The sequence below is a fragment of the Adiantum capillus-veneris genome, chromosome 20 (genome assembly GCF_014529385.1).
Source record: "Adiantum capillus-veneris isolate H3 chromosome 20, ASM1452938v2, whole genome shotgun sequence".
Classification (NCBI taxonomy): Eukaryota; Viridiplantae; Streptophyta; class Polypodiopsida; order Polypodiales; family Pteridaceae; genus Adiantum; species Adiantum capillus-veneris.
This window is the reverse complement of record NC_140950.1, coordinates 44,555,898-44,568,771: the sequence shown is the minus strand read 5'-3', so window position 1 is coordinate 44,568,771 and position 12,874 is coordinate 44,555,898. Positions and strand designations below refer to the sequence as shown.

Genomic DNA, 12,874 nt, shown 5'->3' with positions numbered 1-12,874 from the left:
AAAAAAGCCACCCCAATCACTGTCTTAAGGCCAGGGGAGTCCTCTCCACCCTGTCGCCCTCTTACAGCATGTGGGATTTATGGCTAAATTGATAACAGTACCCAGAGACAAGCTATCAAGAACTTACATAAAACACCAAGACACTTACACATCATTATTGTCCATGACCTCACGTTGGAAGGGAGACAAGGTATCCATGCTTAGTCCAAATTCACCCTCCTTGATTCAGCAAATGTTGGGCCTACTCTAGTAGGAGAAATGATAGATTTCCTACTCTCAATTTAATGATCACTCTCTCTTACAATGGCATAGAGTTCCCTTGCTAATCACCCCTAATACAACACATACATATGCCTAATGCCAATGAGATTCCACTCAAGAGCTCCTTCTCAAGAGGTTGAGCTTGGCTTCTCAAGCTATAGCATAGTGCTCTTTCTTCTCCCCCCATTTTGTGCTAGCTACACCCTCCTTTTATAGCAATTTTGAAGGCTAGGGTTACTCCTCTAACCATGGTTGGGTTAGATTTTCAGCAATTTATCTAATTTCTTTTTCTTGGAATTATCAAGAAGTTGGTGGGGAAAGAGAGAGGAGAGAAATGGAGGTGATAGGACTTTTAATAGTGGGTTAGTGTTAGTAGAGTTAGTATTAATTTACAAATGGAATTGGATATTTACAATGGGAGTATCCATGTAGGATACAAATAAGGAAGAAAAACTCTTAAGAGGTAAGAAAAGGTGGATTTCTTACAAGGTTGATGCTCCAAGTGTCTTGAGTAGGGCCAATTTTGACGCTTGTTGACGGTCCACTAGCTTTGACGGTACATTTTTTCTCCACTCTTGACCTTCCTTGAGAGACAAGGTAATTGAAGCTGAGTAATCAACCACCATGATACTGTCTTTTAAGAGAAGAGGCTAAATTTTGTGGTTTTTTTTATAGATATGGGTAATTTGAAGGAGGAAAAATGAGACTAGGTGGTCAATTTTGGAATGGAATTGTGTGTGGGAGGTATGAGTTCACCATGGTTTCTCTTATTCTTCAAGGTTGAGGAGAAGGTGAGTAGGGTGCAGAGAGGAGTGGTGAGAGAGGTGGGGATGATGAGTGGAGAAGTGTGTGTGAAAGAGGAAAATGATAAAGTGGAAGAGAGAGTGTGGCTGCATAGCATGGGAAAACTGGGGTCCACTAATAAAATCATAGCTCACAGCTCAGAGCTCAAAAAAATATGAAAAAAGTTGAGGCAAAATTTCAGCCCACGAGCTACAACTTTTGTTTGTATCACCTTTTCAAATTCGAAGAGCAAGTGAACTGTAAAAATTCAGCAAAACCGACCGTTTTTTTCCACTGCACAAGGTCCTTGTGGGGTCCTTCTTTGGATGATTCTTTTGAATACCTCCAAGAGTGAGCCCTCCATAGTGCATGTATGCATGCCACCTACCCTTGACCTTATTTGGTAGATCTATAATTGAAGATATTGTTGAGATCATGATATAAGTGAATAGTACAACTAAGAAAATCAAATATTGAGGGGTCTAAAAAATATGTACATGTCAAATATAAATAATATAAGTGGAAAAAATATAAAGGGGTCAAAAGAAATCTCTCTCATTATGAGGTTACCATAAAAAGATAAATATTTTTGGTGTTCTAATTTTTTTTTAAAAAAACAAAATAGATGTAGGAAGGGAAAAATCACAATAGTGAAAAAATATACACATAAATAAAACTAGTTTTTTTGGATTTTTGTTGGGGTGGAGTTACACCAAATATAAGAGAAGCTTACATGAAAATATTTCTATATGGAATAAAGAGTATGGAAAATGGTAAGAAAAATTGTGGTAATGGTGAGGCAATGTACAGAGCATAAATAACACACACCTAGGTAGAAATATTTAAATAAATACCAAAATAATTATGAAAAAATCTTTTATTTAGGCCCTATATACAAAGAAATATTTACATACACATGGGCCATAATATACTTATATTTTATATATTTTTGGCTCAACTAGCCCAATGACTAGATAATTGAGGGTTTTTATTTCAGTAAGGAGATATGGGAAAAGTCCCCTAACTCACACGCACCTATATACAGTGAAAGGGTGAGGGTAACCACAGTGTTTGAGTGATTTGATAGGGTGAGATAACTCACTATGGCAATTACAGAGAGCCGAAAAACGGCTATCAGTGGTTATGAAGTAGTAAGTTATTAAGGCCTTGGGTGTGTGTCGGGGTTTAGCCACAAGGTCAAAACATAGAATTATTGAGACCTTGTTTGTGCCTAAACATTTTTCCACATGGTCAAATATTATGACACTAGGGTTTACAAGAGCTAGCTCATTCGGGTGGACGTTTGCCTATAGATTTGGCCACGAGGTCAAAGGCTATAATCTTGGTCATTATAAAGAGTTATGTTATAGAAGCATTCTGTGTGCTTGGAGATTTACCCACAATATCAAATCATAGAATTCCTTTCACCTAGGTGGTTATCATAACGTAATTCACCAGGGTATTATATGTGCCTAGAGTTTTGGCCACAAGGTCTAATCTTGAGACCTTAAGGTACTCAATATGTATCCTCTAGAGTCCTTGTTTGGGACTAAACAATTGGCCACATGCTCAAATATTATGACATTGTGGGTGTTAGGAGGTAGCCCTTCTAGGTTGATGTTTATCCTATGAATTTGGTTAGAAAGTTAAATCTTGTCATCTTGGTGGTTATCAAGAGCTAAGTTATAGGGGCCTTGGGTTTTCCTGGAAATGTAGGCACAAGGTCAAATCATAGAGCTCCTCTCACCTTGGTAGCTATCATAAGTTAACTTAGTGAGGTATTAAGTGAGCCTAGAGTTTGTGGAACTCAAGATGTAACCTTTGGAGGCCTTGCTTGTACTTAAATATTTGGCCACATGGTCCAATATTATGGAATTTTTGGTGCTAGGAGGTAGCCAATCTAGGTTTGTGTTTATTCTATAGATTTGGACACAAGATCAAATCTTATGAGCTTTATGGTTATCAAGAGATAAGTTAGGAGGTAGCCCATCTAGGTTGATGCTATAGATTTGGCGAGAGGGTCAAATCATAGAACTCCTCGCACCTTGGTGGCTATCATAAGTTAATTCAAATGAGGTTTTAATTGTGCCTATAGATTTGGCGATAAGGTCAAATGCTATGATCTTGGTCGTTGTAAAGAGGTCCTTTCACCTAGGTGGCTATCATAAAATAACTCACTAGGGTCTTATGTGTGCCTAGATTTTTATCCCCACAAGGTCTAATCTTGAGACCTTAAGGAAATCAAGATATATCCTCTATGTTTGTGCCTAAATATTTGATCACATGGTGTCAAATTTTATGACATTGTGGGTGAGGTAGCCCATCTAGGTTGATGTTTCTCCTATAGATTTGGCCCCACAAGGTCAAATCTTATGATCTCGGTGGTTATCAAGAGCTAAGCTACAGGGGCCTTGTGTTTGCCTAAAAATCTAGCCACAAGGTCAAATCATGGAGCTTCTCTCACCTTGGTGACTATCATAAGTTAATTCAATGAGGTATTAATTGTGCCTATGGATTTGGCCACAAGGTCAAATGTTTCTATCTTGGTGGTTATAGAGAGGTGATTTATAGAGGCCTTTTGTGTGCTTATAGATTTAGTCAAATCGTAGAGTTCCTCTCACCTTGGTAGGTACCATAACATAAATGACTAAGGTATTATGTGTACGGTGAGGTTAGGCCACAAGATTTAATCTTGAGACCTTGAGGAACTCAAGATATATCCTCTAGAATCCTTATTTGTGCCTAAATATCATTAGGGAAAATTTGGACTCACAAAGGGGCCTTATAACGAGTTTGACTTCCTCTCTCATGTCCAAAACAGGCGTGCGATAATTTTTTTTTGCAAATCAACTCTAAACTTGGCGGAGATTTGGTATAGTTAGAATCTACTCTTCAAACTCTTTCTATTGATATATAGCACGCCACAAGATTCCTCATGTTTAGAAAGATTCTATTTTTGATTCTCTAGATTCCAAATGAAGTTGTCACATCACAAGAGAATCAAAAATAGAATATTTCAAAACATGAGGAATCTCGTGGCAACTCCGTCTAGAATTAAGAGAATCAAAAATAGAATCTTTCAAAACATGAGGAATCTCTTGGCGTGCTATATATCAATAGAAAGAGCTTGAAGAGTAGATTCTAATTGTCAAATCTCTACCAAGTTTAGAGTTGATTTGTGAAAATTTTTCCGCACACCCATTTTGGACATGAGAGAGGAAGTCAAACTCCTTATAAGGCCCCTTTGTGAGTCCAATTTTTCCCTAATGTTGTGCACATGGTGTCAAATTTTATGACATTGTGGGTTAGGAGGTAGCACATCTAGGTTGATGTTTTTCCTATAGATTTGGCTACAAGGTCAAATCTTGTGATCTTGGTGGTTATCAAGAGATAAGTTATAGGGGCCTTGGGTGTACCTAAAAATTTAGCCCCAAGGTCAAATTCTGGAGCTCCTCTCACCTTGGTGGCTATCATAAGTTAATTAAATGAGGTATTAGTTGTGCCTGTATATCTGTGCACAAGGTCAAATGTTGTTATCTTGTTGTTATAAAGAGGTAATTTATAGAGTCCTTGTGTGTGCTTAGAGATTTAGCCAGAAGGTCAAATCATAGAGTTCCTCTCACCTTGGTGGCTACCATAACATAAATGATCAAGGTATTATGTGTGCTTAGAGGTTTAGCCACACAAGATTTAATCTTGAGACCTAAAGGAAATCAAGATATATCCTCTAGCGTCCTTGTTTGTGCCTAAATATTTGATCACATGGTGTCGAATTTTATGACATTGTGGGTGTTAGGAGGTAGCCCATCTAGGTTGATGTTTCTCCTATAGATTTGGCCAAAAGGTCAAATCTTATGATCTCGGTGGTTATCAAGAGCTAAGCTACAGGGGCCTTGGGTTTGCCTAGAAATCTAGCCACAAGGTCAAATCATGGAGCTCCTCCCACCTTGGGGACTATCATAAGTTAATTCAATGAGATATTAACTATTTGGCCACAAGGTCAAATGTTGTTAACTTGGTGATTATAAAGAGGTAATTTTTAGAGTCCATGTGTTTTCTTAGTGATTTAGCCACAAGGTCAAATCATAGAGTTGCTCATAGCTTGGTGGATACCATAACATAAATGGCTAAGGTATTATGTGTGCTTAGAGTTTTAGCCACAAGGTCTAATCTTGATATCTCAAGGAATGCAGGATATATTCTCTAGATTCCTTGTTTGTGCCTAAATATTTAGTCACATGGTGTCAAATTTTATGACATTGTGGGTGTTAGGAGGTATCCCATGTAGGTTGATGTTTTTTTTATAGATTTGTCCACAAGGTCAAATCTTGTGATCTTGGTGGTTATCAAGAGCTAAGTTATAGGGGCCTTGGGTTTGCCTTAAAAAATAGCCACAAGGTCAAATCATGGAGCTCCTCTTGCCTTGGTGGCTATCATAAGCTAGCTCAGTGAGGTATTAAGTGTGCCTAGAGTGTTGACCATAAGCTCTAATATTTATAACTTGTGGTATTGTAGATGTAAATATAGAGGCATTTTGTGTGCCAATATTTTTGTCCAAAATATCACAAGATTGTTAATCAGTAGGTTATATATACCTAGGTTGTGCCTATAGTTTTTATCACACAGTCAAATCATAGATGTTCTCTGATGCTGGTGGCTGACAAATGTAGCTCATAGAGGTAAATGGGCTTGTCTATAGTTTTTGACACAAGGTCAAATCTTATGACCTTGTTGCTATCAAGAGGTATAACTCAAAGGTTTTGTGTGTATCTATAGTTTTTTTCATAGAGGTTACTCATTTAGGTTTTCAGCATGTGACTCATAGAAGTCTTGTGAGATTGAAGTCTATCTAGATACTCAAAGTTTGGTCAAGCTATTTTTACTTTGAATGGCTATCTTGACAATGTGCACTTGGGAGTAAGAACTCAGGAATGTGTCATGAGTTTATCAAATGACTATATATTATGTCCATACTTCATTAGCAAGACATGTCCCATTTTTCTCAATAGTAGTAGGGGCATATCAAAAAACTTCTTTTAAGAATTTATGTATATGCTTATTCAATGTTCTTGGTTTTTCTCTAATTCTTTGATAAATCTACAATGGCAAAGAAACACACTGCATCAAAGAGGGAGAGCCTAATATAGATGGAACTAGTGGTGGATTTGTGTACCCATGGTATGTGGATGTTTTTTATGGTCAAGGGAAAGGAAAAAAAAAATTATTCTTTTTACTACTATGAAGGGTGAAGATTCACTTTTTTGAGAAAGATGGGACCATAGAGGATGTAACAGAGGGGTGTGCAGGGAAGGAGGGCATCCCTTGGAATGTACATGGAGTGTTCTAGAGGAGATAAAAAGCATAGAAGATATCATAAAGGCATTTCAATCTATCACACACAACAAGCTTCTTTGCTCAACAAATGAATTGGATCAAGCAAACAAAAGTCTAAAGGTGACAAACACAAAATCAGCTGCAATAACTCAAGGTTTTCCATCTAGATCAAGTCGAACAAAAATCCATCTAGATGACTCCCCAACACAAGGGAAATTGACGATTGTGTCCACAAGCTTATATGGAGAGTGTGCCCCTTTACCTCTAGCTCAAGGTTCTCCATTTAGCTCAACACCATCCACAATCCTTCAAGATAGCTCCTCACCAAAAGTTGAGTTACCTATTGTATCAACAAACATGAATGGGAAGGTTGATCCTCTTCCATTAGTCATTGAGATTGTATCATCAAATCCAATGGTTTCCCTTGAGGTCAAGGGATTAGAGAGAACTTTTTTCCTTGATGTATTAAGAAGAAAGGAAAAAAGAATGACTTTGGTTTTCACACATTTGAGAAGTTCTTCCCATTTGGTTCAACAGCTCAATACCCCATTGAATTCCAAAGTTGCTTTGAGGCACCCCCTTTGTATGCATATTAAGCACTATGTTGGGATTATGTAGAGAAATTGACCAAATATTTTGTACAGAATCCAATGAATCCTGGTACAACATCATATCTTATGTTCTTTCTAGTGGAGAATGAGGCGCATTGAGCTATCTCAAATGAAAAATATGGAGTCACGTAATATTATGAAGAATGCACATTACCTAGAGAAACGTCAACAACTATGTGATCAATGGATAGCGTTTGGGTCTCCACCAAAGCCACACCAAGCACTTTCCAAGAAAAGCCATCAACAGGTTCCATGGATGGTAATGTTGATTAACTTTCACCAAATTCATATGTATATCTCTCATCACGTTCTCATCCTTAATTATCTTATAATTCTAGAGATTCTTGGATTACATTGGACGAGGATGTGCATCTCGAGACTATCACATGATAGTAAGCTTTCAAGAAATATTTGATGGGTGAGTGGATATCATGAAGAGATAATCAAAGGGTGAGATTTTACCTCAAGAGTATAATTTGCCAAAAAAGGGAAGGCAGCCTTCACCTACTACATTTTTTTGCCTTATGGGATTGAAAGATTCAAAAATCCTTACACTACATACAAAAATCAATGAAGGTCACATCATTTTTCTCAAAAACAAATGGGATAAAGAATATGTGATTGACATGGAGACACGTGTCAAACAAATAAAGCAAGATATGGTCTTAAGAGAGGAGTTGGTCACTCTCTTCAATGGATTTATCAAAGAAAGTGGAAGTGCACTAAAGACTTGGCAGGAGCTTGTGAATGACTATGGTGTCAATGATGAAGTCTATGCAAATAGTTTGGGTGTTTGGGCGTTTGTAGTGATAGGGTGTCTAAGAAGCTAACACATGGAGAAGATACACATCCCTTGCCAGGTGTTGCAGAGGATATTGTAATCTTTCTAATTGGAAAAATTTCAATCAACAACAGGCTTGCCTTGGCATGTTTATGTTGTTGGATGTAGCCTTGAAACATTTGATCTTATGCACAATGCATATAGATATCCAATAACCACTGGAGTGGTTGTCCTAGATGCAGCACATGGAGTTGAGGGCATAAAGTGGGACTTCATCAAGTTTTGAAAGGTAGTATTCACATTGTTTAAGATGAAAAGTGAACCTAAACAATTTCTACTATTGTCATTTGTTAATCACAAACAGATGGCATCTTTGGAGGATGCTCATGCAATTTGGAAGCATTGATATTTCACCAAAAGTAGAAATCCTTGGCTTTGGAGCTATAAAATCCTCTATGGCTTTGACGCTGGTACCATAGAGAAGAATTTTGTTAACTTAGATCGATATGTAACTAACATAAAAAATCCTTGGCTCTTGGATAGTGAGAGTTTGCAGAAAGAGGAGGGCCTTGAAGAAGATGGTGATGATGAGCACTAAAATACTTTATTAAAAGTGTATTGAGAAGGAAAAAAGGGTCATCAAGTCTACAATCAAAGATTTTAATGATGACCATGAGGTTGTCTTTGATGTGTTTTCATGTGGTCTTGCATCCAAGGTGGCATTAGCAAATGATCTCAAGACAATTGCAGTGGTTTGCAACTCACAAGAGAAAAGGGAGGTTGAGGCAGCTTGTTGGAGGACCCATGAGAGAACCAATCCACATCAAAGTTCTCATGGTGTTCCTCTTGCCATTGATGCAGTTACCATTCCAACAACAGAGAAGGTCATGGAAGAATCAGGCCAAGATATGGCAAGCCTAATTATGAAAGAGAAATTAAAGACCTCTTCAGGTGTTTAAGATTTATGTCTTCTAGTTTTTTTTAGTAAAGACATGGTGGTGTCTATTTTGACTTTGCTTAGAACATTGATATCTATACAATGTATTTTGTGTTTATGTTTTGGGATACATTTGAGATAGAACTAATGCTTGGATGGATTTTTTTGGTGAAAAATTATAGTTTATGATCCTTTATAAAAGCAATGTTAGTATGTTTTCTGCAAGTTGCATTTGAAAGAACTATATTGCAATGGTTATTTGTTGTTAATAATAGACACAAAGATAATTGTTTGTATCTTAAGTGCTACCTATATGAATGGATATGAAAGGTGCAAAAGATAGCTCACAAACACATATATCCTTTTCATAACGTCATGATTTTAACTACATTGATCACTTGATTGACTTTGTACTTTGTTGTTTTTTGGTTTGTAAATGAAAAGTTTTATTGAATGACTTGACTTTTTAGTGCAAAAATTAGCTTATTGAGCCCAATCATTTTCCATTGCTCATATTGAACCATATCATGTAAGTAGAACTATCTTCACATCAAAAGTTATTATTTGAAGATGTGGTCTACATCCACTCACCTTCATAATATAATTTGAAAATATAGTATGTATGTATAAAGGTTCTACATTTTGTAAGGGGTATAGTATATGTTTTAAGTGTAAAATGATAACACAACCAAATGCTATTGTGCATAGTGTAAAATAACAATGGAGGTTGTATGGTACCTTGGAGGTTTAATCATAAACATTCAATGAACTCACATCAAAAGTTGGCGTAGACATTATACATTTAACCACATGGTCAAAGTTTAATCATTCTCATATAACTCTACAATTGCAACAATTATAGTAAAAACGCATGGTATTAAAAAATGAGTTTATATCTTAGGTTCATTTTGTCTTATTTAGTCAATTTTTTGTTGTCACGATTAGAAGTATGGTGTAAGCATTGAGAATTGTGTGCTATTTGAGTTCTTTGTTGGAAAATGATTAATACTTAGCAATAAGAAACTCAAATGAGGAGTTGTGTGTGCTTGAGGTTTGGTCACAAGGCCAAATCTTTTGACCTTACTGGTTTTTAAAAGGTAACTCATTAGGAAATTTTGGAGGTCATTTGGAGGGCCATATGAAGAGAGAGAAAAATAGAGCGCGTCCAATGAGATGAAGGCTAAGTTACGTAGAAAAGTACCTGGAAAGACTCAAAAAATAGGAAAATAGCATAAAACTTTCACGAAACCAGGATTGTAGCATAGTAATTTCCTTACTTTTACCGAGCTTTTAGGTGCTTGCGTGTGGTCCCACTTCTGATATTCTCTCATGGTCATTAACGTACTGGAGGGTGACCATTAAGCCCGCACAAGATATTGGAATTTTAAAACACTTTCCCTCCATTAGAATGCTTTCAAAGTGAATCTCCCTCCACTAAAGCTTTTCTCTGAGAGTTATGGCATCCACGTCTTCTCGCCCAAGAGCCTCAAGGTGTTTACTGTCTCTCACACCAACAAACAACAACGGCACTTTGCCTAGAAGGCCAAGTAGTAGCATATCCTCAATTACAATACCAGCTTCAATAAGTGCAGACAACCAATGGGTTGGACAAAGGATAAACAAAGGTTCATGGGTCCTCATGCAACCAAGAAGACCCAAGAGGTTTAGTGGTATCAACGTTTACCTCTCAGCATGGAAGGGCAGGGTGTTGGATTTCAAAGTTGAGATCGGCAAAAGATCTGTAAAGGAAGTTCTTGTTCAGCATGTGTTTACCCATCCAGAGGTGATAGCAAACGGTGGAAATGTATCAAATATACATCAACCACGTTGCAATTGTAAGTACTCTTGACATGTGAACTTACTGATACTCTCATTATAACTTTTCTTATATATTTTGCAATGTTTCTCCCGCTTGTTATGAGTAATGTCTCTACTCTTCACAACTCAATTACATTAGATTTGTCATTTGTACTTATTGATACTCTTAGTTTAACTCTTCTTATATATATTGCAGATGTTTATCCCTCTTCTTATGAGCAATGGGAGCCTATGGAGTGCATAATAGGTCTCTTCCATGTTGTACATGCCCATATTGGTTCTCTACAGTATTCAGAGAGGAGCAGCAAAAGATTGGCTGATGAGGGAATCTTTTTTTATGACCACTTTTACCAACTCAGCTCAGGCAATAAGAATGGCATGTTGGTGAAACTACCTCTACCGACCGATTGGAACACTGTGGACTGGCCAGTTCCCGAGGAAACAATGGTGGAGGCAATGCGAAGTAAGCTCTACAAGGATATACAAAGGTCTCTACGTAGCTCTATTCCTACCAAACTGGTTCGAATTGCAAACTTTTGTCCTGTTGCACTCTTCATAGAGCTGTTTCATAGCTACAACATCAGAGTTACAAAAACTATGTTCATGTGCAAGTCATTTCAGCAGTCATCCTGTGACAAACTTCTTGACAAAGGATGGTATGCAAAGGAAGAGATTGGTTTACGGTGCGAGGTCGCGCTTGATACTCTAGTTGTCAAGTACATGATTGCAAGCCAATCACTATTACTCTCATTTTGGTATATGCAATCACAAATGCTAAACGGTAAGTACATTCCTATGGACCAAGTTTCTGCAGGTTTGGAAGATAATCCTATTGTGGATGTGGAAGTGATTGATAAAGAGAATGGCCTACTATTGGTGGTACAATAAGGGAGCTATGCAGTCTTCAGCATTTGCGAAATGACATCATTGAAGAGTCAATGGACAAGGAACTATCAGATTTTTCCTTTTTCTTAGCTGGCCGTAAGGTGATGCGGCGAAGAGAAAAAGATATTTTGTGCAAAGAGTTGGATGGTCGGGTTGAAGTAGTGTCAATGTAACAGATATTCTTGTAAACCCAAGTGTATACAAATGACTTTCAAAACATGAAGTTTATTGATCTCATTTTTCAATTGTGCCCTGTGAAAAAGTGTGCTTGAAATACATTTCTTTACCACGTCAAATCTCTCTCTCTCTCTCTCTCTCTCTCTCTCTCTCTCTCTCTCTCTCTCTCTCTCTCTCTCTCTCTCTCTTGGTATCTGTGCGTAGCTCTCGTCGTTGCGAACACAATGGCGGTGTCGCTTCTCCAATGGCGGCTCCGTAGCTCGCGTAGCAAGTAGATAAGACTTTCTCTCTCTCTCTCTCTCTCTCTCTCTCTCTCTCTCTCTCTCACACACACACACACACACACACACAGCCGTTTTTTGACCTAGTAGACAGCAGTTCACTCTTTTGACCATAACTTGCTCATCCGAACTCCGATTTAGGTGATCTATAGCCTCAATCGAAGAGCACGAAGCCCTCTACGCATTGATGTAAAGACAGAATTTTTCTGTGTAATGGAAGGCTTTGCTGTAACAGCATCTCAGAACTGAAAAAACTGTCAAAACTTTGCGTTTTTGTTGCCGACTTGAAGGCAATGTCAGACAAAACTCGCAAGGGTGGAAAAGCCACACTCGCCATGGAGAATGATGCAAAATCTCCAAGGAATTTGGATGCTAATCCAACCACATCGTCTACAACAACGGAAGCAATGATCATGGCTTACTTGATCTCGTTACAAGAAACCGTCAACAAGCAAGGTGAAGAGTTGCGCGCACTTGCAATGGAGAATGGTACTTTAAGAGTTCTCGTTGTGGAGAATGAGCACCTCAAGAAGGTTCTTGAAATGCAAACAACACGTTTGATGCATCTTGAGAATGAAGTTCAAGAATGTAAACGCTCTCTTGTGGACATGAATGTAGTGAAAGAGCGCTTGAGCAAAGTTGAGAGTGATCATGTATTGAAAGAGGAAACGATAGATACAATACGACATGATGTATGTGAGATGAGAAATGCATCCAAATCATGGGCTGATATATGTAAGGATAATGTGGTTTCTACATCTCCTATCACGCAAGCCGTTGTCCAAGCAAAGAATGTAGAGAATGTGGACACTCAAGAATTGCAAGAACGACAAAAACGTTCAAAGAACATCGTCATTCGTGGAATCAAGGAGGAAAGCATGGAAACACCCCAATCTCTTGCGGTTGCTATTGAAGAGTTTTTTGCTACACACTTTGGCATGTCAGGAATCATGGCTTATGGTGCACATCGAGTTGGAAAACAAGGAGTCCCTCGCTCGGGAGAAAG

General features: G+C 37.9%; 2 pseudogenes; both read left to right on the top strand.

Annotated features, from left to right (window-relative positions):
- Nucleotides 1-7,513: 7,513 nt before the first annotated feature.
- LOC147432445 (uncharacterized) lies at nt 7,514-8,056 on the top strand (annotated as a pseudogene).
- A 94-nt stretch (nt 8,057-8,150) lies between these two features.
- On the top strand, nt 8,151-8,729 carry LOC147432444 (uncharacterized; annotated as a pseudogene).
- Nucleotides 8,730-12,874: the final 4,145 nt, after the last annotated feature.